This window comes from Oncorhynchus mykiss, chromosome 6 (assembly GCF_057628025.1).
Source record: "Oncorhynchus mykiss isolate SJ-2025 chromosome 6, ASM5762802v1, whole genome shotgun sequence".
Lineage (NCBI taxonomy): Eukaryota > Metazoa > Chordata > Actinopteri > Salmoniformes > Salmonidae > Oncorhynchus > Oncorhynchus mykiss.
In genome coordinates, this window is record NC_143027.1 from 11,404,215 (window position 1) to 11,413,316 (window position 9,102).

Sequence of the window (9,102 nt, forward strand, 5' to 3'; positions counted from 1 at the left end):
TTATGAAAAAGGGTTAACTTATTATGAGTTCAAATATGAACAAGCTTTATGGGAATAACATCACTATTTCCCATAAAGGACGTGTCCTCAATTGTAAATAATAGCAGGGATTTTATTTATAAGATCAATTTAAGGTTGAGGTGTTATAATATTCTTAATTATTTACCCCCACATCAAGTAACGTTACTTGGACCAATCCTAGTTTGGGCTGCAGTTGATAATTAACAAAACCTCTTCCTTTCCAGGATGATTTTTGCTTTGACAATCTACAATAACCCCCTTTGAACCTTTTAATGAGTCGGGTCTCAGGAATTGAGTCAACAATGGAGAGCGAGAGAAGGGAGAGCAGAGTATTAGTAACAACAAAACATGATATCACTTGTGAGATAATTCAATTAAGAGTTGAATTTAAAGCATAATTACATGTTTTCATAAATAATGTAATCACTTTGTAATACAAATGTTCATTTAGTTTTGTTAGCATTGTTGGTTAAATAAGGAGAATATGCCTATTTATATCTGATCATAGGCAATTGTATTGTCTAGAACCACTCAAGCTTTTCATACATCATCTATGAGAGCAACAACTGCCCATTTTGAGCTCACATCCAGTCATTTAAATGCAATATTATGGCTGTGGGGAGGTGAACCACACTGATGAGCAACCCTGCCTGGGTCCTGAAGAGTTTCGTTAGCTCCCCCAAGCAAATGTCTAAATGACCGAAGGGACGCGGTTTTTGTGGAGCGATGGGTAACGATGCTTCGTGGGTGTCAATAATTGTTGATGTGTGCAGAGGGTACCTGGTTCGAGCCCGGGTATGGGCGAGGGTACAGACTACTGTTACATTAGGCTATATCGTTTTATCACCCGCTGCTATACTTCCTGCACATCTTCACAGGATCATTCAAAAAGTAACACGTAGTCCTCAAATCCTGTGCGCTAAAGTCAAGACACCATGTGAAGTTAAACCATGTTTATGGATGCAATTTCCCACCACAAACCTATAAATGAGTCAGCCAGGGTGTAATTTGTTCCCAATTTATGGAAAGGAAGTGGGACGATTGTCTTCCTTGACATGCTGCCAAATATAAGGGTATCAGGCCTGTAGCCATGGTGATGTGATGTACACTATAAACTGGCATATACACATGATCTCATAGATGGCAACATTTAGGTCTAAAGAGGATGGATATATCTTCGTCAAAATATATGGAACTAATAACTTCTTCCTATCATTTTTATGTTTGTAAGGTAAAAAAAATGTATATATCGTAAATATCAAGATTGAATTTCATGATGAACAGTTGTGGCCAGGCATCATGACCAATTTAATTTCTACGCACTTTGGACATACAGATGTTGCGTTCCAATGCAATTTATGTTCATTCTCGTTTTATCAAAATCATTGGACTCTTGCGCCACCTAGGGCCTTAACCCAGGTGGAACGTAATGTCCAAAATGGAAAATTAAGGCGCGAGGAGAGAAGTGTGGAAGTAGACTACTCAGAAGATTGCCGTTTCCAATTGATCAGGTAAATGGGCGTAATGGGGATGTCATTCTCCCACATAGCTATTTCACTACTTTACTAAATTAAACGATTGGACCAAATGGGAAATGGTGACACCATTACATGTTATGGATTAGCATGGCCTCAAATACTAGACGTAACATAGTAAATGTATGTATATGACACTCAAATTAGTCTCGCAGAGTTTCTAAATCCAGAGGACTGACATCGCGAGCCTTCTGGTAACGTTTGCGAAACAGACCAGGCTGGGATTTGGGGTTTGAGAAGAATGCAAGAAGTGAAAAATTCTTCCTTAGTTGTTCATTTTCTCGAAATTTAAAGGCACAACCAAGATTTGAGCCAATGTCTTAAGTAGCTGAACATGTTATTACTTCAATCTCGTGAAGGTGACAAACTGACATATTTTCATTTTCGTCAAAAACAACTTCATATCGAAGGAGTGCCTTTGATTTGACTGCCTGCACATGCGCAGTTCGACCGTTACACCCGATTAATCAATCAAATGTATTTATAAAGCCCTTCTTACATCAGCTGATGTCACAAAGTGCTGTACAGAAACCCAGCCTAAAACCCCAAACAGCAAGCAATGTAGGTGTAGAAGCACGGTGGCGGCTAGGAAAAACTACCTAGGAAGGCCGGAACCTAGGAAGAAACCTAGAGGGGATCCAGGCTATGAGGGGTGGCCACTCCTCTCCTGGCTGTGCCAGGTGGAGATTATAACAGAACATGGCCAAGATGTTCAAATGTTCATAGACGACCAGTAGGGTCAAAGAATAATAAGTGGTTGTAGAGGTCAGCACCTCAGAAGTAAATGTCAGTTGGCTTTTCATAGCCGATCATTCAGAGTATCTCTACCGCTCTTGCTGTCTCTAGAGAGTTGATAACAGAAAGTCTGGGACAAGGTAGCACATCCGGTGAACAGGTCAGGGTTCCATAGCCGCAGGCAGAACAGTTGAAACTGAAGCAGCAGCACGACTAGGTGGACTGGGGACAGCAAGTAGTCATCAGGCCAGGTAGTCCCAAGGCATGGTCCTAGGGCTCAGGTTCTCAGAGAGAAAGAAAGAAAATTAGAGAGAGCATACTTAAATTCACACAGGACACAGGACTGACCCTAGCCCCCTGACACATAAACTATTGCAGCTTAAATACTGGAGGCTGAGATAGGAGGTGTCGGGAGACACTGTGGCCCCATCCGACGATACCCCAGGACAGGGCCAAACAGGTAGGATATAACCCCACTCACTTTGCCAAAGCACAGCCCACACACCACTAGAGGGATATCTTCAACCACCAATTTACCATCCTGAGACAAGGCCGACGATAGCCCACAAAGATCTCCCCAACGGCACGAACCCAAGGGGGGTGCCAACCTGGACAGAAAGATCACGTCAGTGACTCCATCCACTTAAGTGATGCACCCCTCCTAGAGACGGCATGGAAGAGCACCAGTAAGCCAGTTACTCAGCCCCTGTAATAGGGTTTGAGGCAGAGAATCCCAGTGGAGAGAGGGGAACCTTCAGACAGAGACAGCAAGGGTGGTTTGTTGCTCCAGTGCCTTTCCGTTCACCTTCACACTCCTGGGCCAGACTACACTCAATCATAGGACCTACTGAAGAGATGAGTCTTCAATAAAGACTTAAAGGTCGAGACCAAGTCTGCGTATCTCACATGGGTAGGCAGATCATTCCATAAAAATGTAGCTCTATAGGGGAAAGCCCTGCCTCCAGCTGTTTGCTTAGAAATTCTAGGGATAGTAAGGAGGCCTGCATCTTGTGACCGTAGCGTACGTGTAGGTATGTACAGCAGGACCAAATCGGAAAGATAGGTAGGAGCAAGCCCATGTAATGCTTTGTAGGTTAGCAGTAAAACCTTGAAATCAGCTCTAGCCAACAGGAAACCAGTGTGTAATATGATCTAATTTTTGGTTCTAGTCAAGATTCTAGCAGCTGTGTTTAGCACTAACTAAAGTTTATTTAGTGCTTTATCCGGGTAGCCGGAAAGTAGAGCATTGCAGTAGTCTAACCTAGAAGTGACAAAAGCATGGATTAGTTTTTCTGCATCATTTCTGGACAGAAAGTTTCAGATTTTTGCAATGTTACGTTGATGGAAAAAAGTTGTCCTTGAAACAGTCTTGATATGTTTATCAAAAGAGAGATCAGGGTCCAGAGTAAAGCCGAGGTCCTTCACAGTTTTATTTGAGACGACTGTAGGACCACTCAAGATTAACTGTCAGATTCAACAGAAGATCTCTTTGTTTCTTGGGACCTAGAACTAGCATCTCTGTTTTGTCCGAGTTTTAGAAAATTTGCCGCCATCCACTTCCTTATGTCTGAAACACATGCTTCCAGAGAGGGCAATTTTGGGGCTTCACCATGTTTCATCAAAATCTACAGCTGTGTGTCATCCGTATAGCAGTGAAAGTTAACATTATGTTTCCGAATGACATCACCAAGAGGTAAAATATATGGTGAAAACAATATTGGTGCTAAAACGGAGCCTTGAGGAACAACGAAATTTACAGTTGATTTGTCAGAGGACAAACCATCTACAGAGACAAACTGATATCGATGAAGTCTTTCTAGGCATGAGCTTAGCTAGCTAACGTTGCCATGACATCACTAACAAGTGTGATCAGGGATTTCTATTCGAGAAGTAGTTTTAGCCTATCTTCTTACTATAATGTCTTTGCTAGTATGATATGCTACGTTTAGTATGGTTTCATAAGACAGAAGGTTACTTAAGCCAAAAACAAAAGGAGGGAGGTTGGGAATATAACGTGAATGTCTAGCAACCCAAAGGTTGCATGTTCAAATCACATATAACTTGAGCATTTTAGAAACTGTTTACAATGTTTTAGATACTTTGCATGTTAGTAACCCTTCCCCTAATCAAAACACTTAAGTCATTTAGCAGACACTCTTATCATTTACATTTCACAGACACTTCTATCCAGAGTGACAGCATAAATGTTCATACTTATTTCCCCCATACTCGCCGTATGAATCTAACCCACAACCCTGGCGTTGTAAGCGCCATGCTCTACCAACAAAACGGAACTCAACAGCTTTTACATCACGTTGCAGAGTGTTTGGAGTAACCGGTTTGCTATGGTGCAAAATGTTTAGCTATTGTATGCCGCTGATGACTCCCAATTCACTCAAAAGAGAGAGAAAGGGAGAGAGAGTGGGATAACTGACCCTTGATCCCCCAACCCTGGGGGAGCTCAATCCGAAAGGGGGAGATTCTCAATTGGGCAAAAGTCCATACTCTCTTTGAATCCTCCGTCCTCCTCTCCCACGTGACCCAGAAACCGATAAGTGGTTGCCATATGTAGGAGTGTATCAATTAGTTAATAACCAGTTGAGCTGACAGACATTTTGCACGCTATGATTTTAGTCATCAACCTAGCAAGAGGACAATATTTTATTAATGTAGTAATGGGCTTCCTTTCTATAGACAAGGGGAGAAGGGCTATGTAAAGTGCTCAATTTTGTCATTCTGAGAATATGCAAAGTGTCTGACTCCCATAGAAAACAAATGTTTGACTTCCACACAAAACTACTTCTTTACTTATTTTGGGTTTAAGGACGTGTGTAGGTCACATTTTTTATCGTAGAGCTATGAAAGTTAAGTATTTAGATCCGTCTGCGCAAGACAAATTCAGCAATTGCTTTGCTATGTCTGTGCCGCAAAGAAGTCGAGCTAAATAAATGTTTTTCTTTAGGTAACGTTGTAGTGAAGTTATATAAATGGATGTAACTATTTGCACATCATTACAACACTGTATATAGCCATAATATTACATTTGAAATGTCTCTTTTCAAATGGTACTTTTGTGAGTGTAATGTTTACTGTACATTTTTTATTGTTTATTTACATTTTGTTTATTATTTATTTCACTTGCTTTGGCAATGTCAACATATGTTTCCCATGCCAATAAATCTCTTTGAATTGAATTGTAATGATACAGCTGACCACCAGAGAGAGGCAAATTGACTTCTATTCGACAGAGGACGTTGACATGATCGTAGGGAGGTCTGGGTGGTTGTCTTCTGACTTCTAAAACGGTGGGAAATCAATAAAATAAGTAATGTCATTATATACATATTTTTTAAAGTAATTCTAGTGCCCATTTTCGGGGACTGTCAGCTTAAGAGGTTTTAAAAGGCGAACTGAGGAGTTTGCTCATCTCCTCGATAGCCTCCTCCAGCTGAGGATACTCGTGTGTATCCTACCAGCTCACAACGACGTTTTGAAATCCACCACACCTCCTTTGAATCAACTGTTGTTTCCTCAGAGGAGAAAAGCATGCACATGTTAAAATATAAGTAGCATATAGTGTTTAATCTATACATCTTGCACAACCTCTTTACACATTTATTTTGGGATTCCTCCTATGAAGAAGGCTGCCGGCACACTGAAGAAGGCTGCAAAGCCGAATTGTCTGTGTACGCTATCCCTTATGAAGTGAAAAATCATTTAAAAAATGAAGTAGGCTTTATGCAGACCCATAACACCTTGTTGCTTATCGGGATCCCTCCTCTGTAAACGTCATCTGCCTGATGCGAGTGGAGAAGGAGAGACTTATTTCATTTTCACAAGTGCATTCATTTCCACGTTTCCTCACCTACTCTCCTCGATAACCTTTGCCCTTTTTAAAAGGAGGAGAGGACACAGAGGATGCGAGGAGTCGAAGTAAACCAATTAAGAATCTCCCATTGTCTGGCCTGAGGAGGCGCCAGGCAGCCCAGCCCCCTATGGTTGAGACGGGCTGCCCTAAAGGCCATGGCTCCCCCGGCCTCGTTTAGACTCATCTCTGACATCTGCTGGTTCATCTGGTGGGAATACACAGAGAGGAATGAGTTTAAAGCATCAAGGAAAGTCACTGGGACACACCTATCCAGTTCTTTTCAGATTTGAAAGTACTTTATATTTAGGGGGAGTATGGATGACGTTGTCAGATCAGACCTACTGCTCTCATGGACTATATGCAACTCCATGTCCATAAGTCATTCTTCAAAGATTTTATTTTTAATGTTACTATCTTGTACTTTAATCATAAAACGTATTCCTTGGAAAAACCCTAAAATAGTCTCCAGTCTGCCATAGAAAGAGATGGTGAGACCCTCCGTACACCGCCTAATTATCATATTTTCTTTATTTTTCAGTTGCTCAAGCATTTTTCAGTTCATAAAAACCTCCCTCTGTAAGGGCTCTTTGATCCAAAATCAACCCCTTACCTCAAACCGTGCACACTTCTTGATGCCCACTCAACACACCCATATAAGCAAAGTGACTGTGCCTTTCTGATTGGCAAAGGAAGAGTTTCCGCCATTTTGATGAAACTATCTAGTGGTTTCAGATTTAGGAGGGCGCCTCTCCAGTTTTCTCAGGTCTGTTTAAAACAGGGATGAGAAACTGACACAACCAGCATGGCTGTGTAACAGAAAACTCTCAAGATTGGTAAATCACCCTTTACTGGTTCTAACAGCCGATCAATCAGCTTGCTGCCAGCCAGTGGCGATATTAGCATGTACAGTACCTGTCAAAAGTTTGGACACACCTACTCATTCAAGGGTTTTTCTTTATTTTTACTATTTTGTACATTGTAGAATAATAGTGAAGACATCAACACTATGAAAAAACTTATATGGAATCATGTAGTAACCAAAAAACGTCTTAAATAAATCAAAATATATTAAACATTTTAGATTCTTCATAGGAGCCACCTGGAATGCTATTCCAACAGTCTTGAAGGAGTTCCCGCATATGCTGAGCACTTTTTGGCTGCTTTTCGTTCACTCTGCGGTCCAACTCATCCCAAACCATTACAATTGGGTTGAGGTCGGGTGATTGTGGAGGCCAGGTCATCACTCCATCACTCTCCTTCTTGGTCAAATAGCCCTTCCACTGCCTGGAGGTGTGTTTTGGGTCATTGTCCTGTTGAAAAACAAATGATAGTCCCACTAAGCGCAAACCAGATGGGATGGTGTATCGCTACAGAATGGTGTGGTAGCCATGCTGGTTGTGTGCCTTGAATTCTAAATTAATCATTGACAGTGTCACAAGCAAAGCATCCCCACACCATCACAATTCTTCACAGTGGGAACTACACATGCTGAGATATTCCGTTCACCTACTCTGCGTCTCACAAAGACATGGCGGTTGGAACCAAAAATCTAAAATTTGGACTCATCAGACAAACGTACAGATTTCCACCGGTCTAATGTCCATTGCTCATGTTTCTTGACCCAAGAAAGTCTATTCTGCTTATTGGTGTCCTTTAGTACTGGTTTCTTTGCAGCAATTTGACCATGAAGCTACAGGTAGCCTAGTGGTTATAGTGTCGGGCCAGTAACCGAAAGGTTGCTAGATTGAATCCTGGGCTGACAAGGTAAAAATATGTTGTTCTGCCCCTGAACAAGGCAGTTAACCCACTGTTCCTAGGCTGCCATTGTAAATAAGAATTTGTTCCTAACTGACTTGCCTAGTTAAATAAAAATAAATGAAGGCCTGATTCACGCATTCTCCTCTGAACAGTTGATGCTGAGATGTGTCTGTTACTTGAACTCTGTGAAGCAATTATTTGGGGTGCAGTTACCTCTAATGAACTTATCCTCTGCAGAAAAGGTAACTCTGGGTCTTCCTTTCCTGTGGCGGTCCTCATGAGAGCCAGTTTCATCATAGCGCTTGATGGTTTTTGTGACTGCACTTGAAGAAAAAGTTCTTGAAATTTTACTCATTGACTGACGTTCATGTCTTAAAGTAATGATGGACTGTTGTTTTTCATTGCTTATCTGAGCTGTTCTTGCCATAATATGGACTTGGTCTTTTACCAAATAGGGCTATCTTCTGTATACCACCCCTACCTTGTCACAACACAACTGAATGCTCAAACTCATTAAAATGGAACGAAATTCCACAAATGTCCTTTTAACAAGGCACACCTGTTAATTGAAATGCATTCCAGGTGACTATCTCATGAAGCTGGTTGAGAGAATGCCAAGAGTGTGCAAAGCTGTCATCAAGGCAAAGGGTGGCTACTTTGAAGAATATCAAATATAAAATATATTTAGATTTCTTTAACACTTTTTTGGTTACTACATGATTCCATTATTTTATAGTTTTGATGTCTTCACATTCTACAATGTAGAAAATAGTAAACATTTAGAAAAACCCTTGAATGAGTAGTTGTGTCAACTTTTGACTGCTTACTGTATATATATAACTTTTTTGTTAAACAAACTCTGTCTGCCAACTCTTAGCAAACTTTTGGAAATAAATGGTGTTTGACCAGATGTAATGCTATTTCTCTGTAAATAAATAAACAACAGACTTTCAGCATGCTTATAGAGAAGGGCACTCAACATGTACTGCACTGACACAAATGACTGATGATTGGTTTAAAGAAGTTTATAATTGTCACCCCCTGATCTGTTTCACCTGTCTTTGTGATTGTCTCCCCCCCCCCCCCCCCCCCAAATGTCGCCCATCTTCCCCATTATCCCCTGTGTATTTATACTTGTGTTCTCTATTTGTCTGTTGCCAGTTTGTCTTATTTGTTTAAGTCAAC